Raw genomic sequence first — 4,321 nt, 5'->3', positions numbered from 1 at the left:
TTACTGACACTCACATACCTTAAAGACAAAATCCATCCGCCCTCCGCAATAGTTCTGCACGGGAGGGACAAATTCACAAACAACTCTAGCTCCACAAAAAGAGCCAAAATGCCTGAAAAAATCAGAAAATATCACCTAGGACCATAATCAATTAAACAATACCGATCCTCCAGCAAGGACGATGTACGTGTCCATTAACCGCTAGTTTCCGACCAAAATCGGACCGCGCCAAGGATAAAACGTTACATGATCGATCCAAGGCACCTCTGAACGCAGTGGTCTCTTTGCCGCCAAATCCAGCACCACAAAATACCAGTTCATGCGCCAAAGCCAATCACTCCGCTTTATGGCAATCAAAATCCTTAAGATATGAAATCAAAATAGAGATAATGATTGACTGAGGGCACAAAGCCCTCTGTTAGCTAATGGATCCTAAAATTGTCCCTTTAGACAAACAAATTTAACCCACGTCTACAAGCGCCCCTTAGGCACGAACGCAACCCATGGCTGGACCGACAAGGATACCTGTCTGTCAAGGTTGGAGTCGACACCTCCTCTGACCTGAAGTACGACATGACGGGACCACGATGGGACCTCGCGAGACGACGGACCATGATATCGCTTACTCGCGTGTTTCTCATCCATATCCCACCATCCCTTATAATGCCACAGCAATGAATGCAATTTCATATTAAAACATCCAAATCTGCCCAAAATTTCCAAACTTTTCAAAACCCTTTCCAAATGACCCAAATCAAACTCAATTCCAATATCCTATAAACCTATCTACTACTATATCCCAGTATCATCACGATAATTATACCATATCGATGACGGACTAGCCTTATCGAAAGTTCTCTCTCGTATCGAGGAGGTAATAAACATATAGGGGCTTGCGCCTCAGGTTAAACAATAAGAACTCAGCATCAAAAGTCCTCACAAAATGGAGGGCAAATCTCTGAGGTAAGTGTCTCTATCTACACAAAACCCACAAAACCATCTGCCTTCCAAAATTTACCCCGGAACTTATTCCGTTAAAACTCCCTCGCTCAAATAAAAAAAGAAAAGAAAAGCGAGAGGAGGCCGGGGCCGAATTTTCGGAGCCCACAAAGGGTGAGAAGAAAGTGAGTGAATCAATAACTATAAGCTAATGCTTAGCTTTTTTCTTATGGGAAATCACAGGTTTTAGGTAAGAAGAGTTTTTATGTGGGGGAAGTACATCCTCTTTCTCATATTGTTTTATAGGGAACAGTTTGATTTCTTATTATCAACTTTGGATGCATAAGTATTTTCTCGACCATAATAAATCATGTCCTTATAATAAAGTTAGGGTCGACCTAAAAGAATATGCACTATGTCAATGGGTGGAACATCACAATGGATCTGATCCTCATCAGTACTTATCTTAATTGGAACCGAGCATCTAGAAGTAACAAATAAAGATGTAGATATTTTTTCATTAAATGTAGGATATTTTTGGACTTTTAAAAGTTCTTTCATCTCAACCTAAGTTCGTTGGCTTCTACCATTCTTAAGTTCTTTGGCTAAGATATTGATTGAATAAATTTTAGCATATCTTATAAGTTTCATTTTGGTAAAATTTGTTTGCTGATTGTCATCCATATTATACCGATAAAAAAATCCTCCACTTGCGTCAACTAGCACAAAAATTATTTGGATAATGGATTCCATTACAAGTTAAGATTTTAATTTTATTTTGGAGCAGGGATCTTCAAGAATCCTACTGTCTTATCTAGGTTGATATCGTTGTATTGAAAGTTTATTAAGTGCATCATCGCTAGGTTCAGGCTTGGTGGGGGTAGAGCCTAACAGTTAAATTTAGTAGTTGGTCTTCAAGTGTTTAAAACATATTTTAAAACATGTTAAACTTTTTATCAATAGCATTCAATTTTCTTTTAGTGGTTTGATAAAAATTGCTTATATTATTTTGCAGTTCTTCAAATTAATTTAAAATGACAACTTTAGATGTGTGGTAATTTCTTTTTTTTGTGTTGATAATGAATGAGAGTAAGATAAGGTGGAAATGTTTTAGATAAGTGAAATTGAGGCTAAGAGAATTTTCAGGATGGGAATGAGGTACAACCACTTATGCCTCAAAATCTCTTTAGTTGAGGTTTTTTGACAAAGTTCTATCTAGTTTTAAAAGCATTGTGTTTACCACTATATTCTAATTCATGTATAGCAACAACAACGTTAAGCCTTTATTCTACTACGTGGGTTCAACTACATGAATCCTTTTTCTCCATTATTTTTTATTAAGAGTCAAATTTCAATTAAAATCATTTAATAAAATGGTAATTTTTAGTATTTTCTAACCAATTCTTTTTAGGTCTACGTCTACCTTTCTTAACATAGGCCAAATCTAATATTATAAAGATTTTTTTTTGTTATGAATTTAAAAAAAAAAGCATTCCTTTCAAATAATAATAATTGCAAAAAACATATATAATGATTATAAAAATATATATTTTTTAGCTATCTTATATTAATTTCAATTCAAAGAAAGACTTTTGTTTATGGAACACCCCTTTTTATTGAAGAAATCTTAATAAAATCTTAGGATATGCTATATACACACAACTTTGATAAAAATAAATTCCTATAGAGTTGCCAAATGACATAAAATATTTTAAGTTTTTTTTTGAATAAACTACCAAATAAGGAACCTGAAAGCTTTTGGATAGCAATAATAACCTTGATTGAAGAAAAACAAATCTTTTTTGTAAGATACTTCAAATTCTTCCAATCTTGAAAAATTAGCTCTAGCTGCAAAATTTTTTTATTTCTGCTACAAGCAACATGTGTCTTCAAGTCCTTGACCTTGCTCTGATACGAATTTAATGTAGGGTCAATAGGATCTTATTAATAAAGAAATCAACTTGATTAATATCCCTCTAAGATTGTGATGTAAGGGTTATGTTGAAGGTTGTAAAATGAAAATTCAAATTTTGGACATATTATATGAGTTTTCTTGGATAAAAGTTATGAGGAACTCCATATTGATATTTTGGGATGTTACGAACTAATGGTGTTATTTTTTGGGTTTTTGATTACAATTTGAGAAGTTATGTTATTTTTTATTTTATTACTCACAACGAGAAATTATCTTTCTATATTAAGATTTTGACTATTGTATCTTAGAGTTATTAGGGATTTGAGGCTTTAGAAGATTGTGAGAGATGTGTGGTGATATTTAGGAGATTTTCGGAGGTTGAATATGTTTTAGGGTTGAGGAAAGCTAGACACAAGGCTAAGTGGAGTTTAAAATGTGTCAGGAAAAGGGAAGACTACGGGTAAGAAGAGATAACTAAAAACTCATCAAATTCCTAGTGGTTTGGCCACCAAGCTTCACTAATGAGTTGAATAGCGACCAAGTCTTTCCATATGAAATTTACATAAACAAAAAATAATTTTTATTCAATTATTTAAAAGTATAAAACAAGGTTCTAATTAGTGGCGGAGCCAGAAGCTCTTTATGGCGGGTGCCCAAATCTTTTTTACGTTAAAAAAAGATGCATGTATGGCATGTTTAAATATTCTTTCTATGTTCTATTTCTGATTCAAAATATTAAAATTATGATAAAAATATTTTTATTTTGATTTTTTTTTATTATAAGATCTAACATAAGAAAATGAGAGATGATAATTAGTTCTTGTTCAATGGATGAAATACCTTGAGAAGAGTGCACTGCAATCACATCTATGGTGGTACACTTTTCACACTTTTGCTTCTTTTCACCATGCTTCATGCTAAAATGCTTCTTAATACTAGTTAGGCCTTCGAGCGCACATGTTGGATCATGGAGGACGCACGTGACCTCAGGGAAGATGTATACCTTCTTCCTCATCACCTTTCTACTCACCTTCTTCAGTTTCCAGCGGGGTTGGAAACCTTGGCGGAGGTTTTGAGGCTAACTCTGACCAGAGGGTCGTCGAGGACAGCTAGTGCATCCTCCATGAGATCCGCTTCGATTTCGAACCTACTGAGGTTGTTGCTGCTCAATTCTCAATTGCTGCGGTTGTTAACATCACAATCACCGACAACATCACTCTTGTTGGAGCTGATGCTACAGTCTATTCCCCCACAGGCCCCCCGAATCTGTTAGTTCTATTTATAAGCCTAGACTAGATGATTTTGAAAAGCTTTATGAGCCAATAAAGTACTATTACATGGATTATTAATATGTCCTAATACAAAGGGATAAAAAATAAGAGAAATAAAAGAAAATTAAAAGTTTTCAAATACATGAAAATTTGGATTGGTCAAACCATGGTTTAAAATTGCGCAATATGAGGCTCG

The sequence above is a fragment of the Dendrobium catenatum genome, unplaced genomic scaffold, assembly GCF_001605985.2.
Source record: "Dendrobium catenatum unplaced genomic scaffold, ASM160598v2 fragScaff_scaffold_1565, whole genome shotgun sequence".
Classification (NCBI taxonomy): Eukaryota; Viridiplantae; Streptophyta; class Magnoliopsida; order Asparagales; family Orchidaceae; genus Dendrobium; species Dendrobium catenatum.
The sequence above is the reverse complement of the archived record's forward strand: the minus strand, read 5'-3'. Positions refer to the sequence as shown.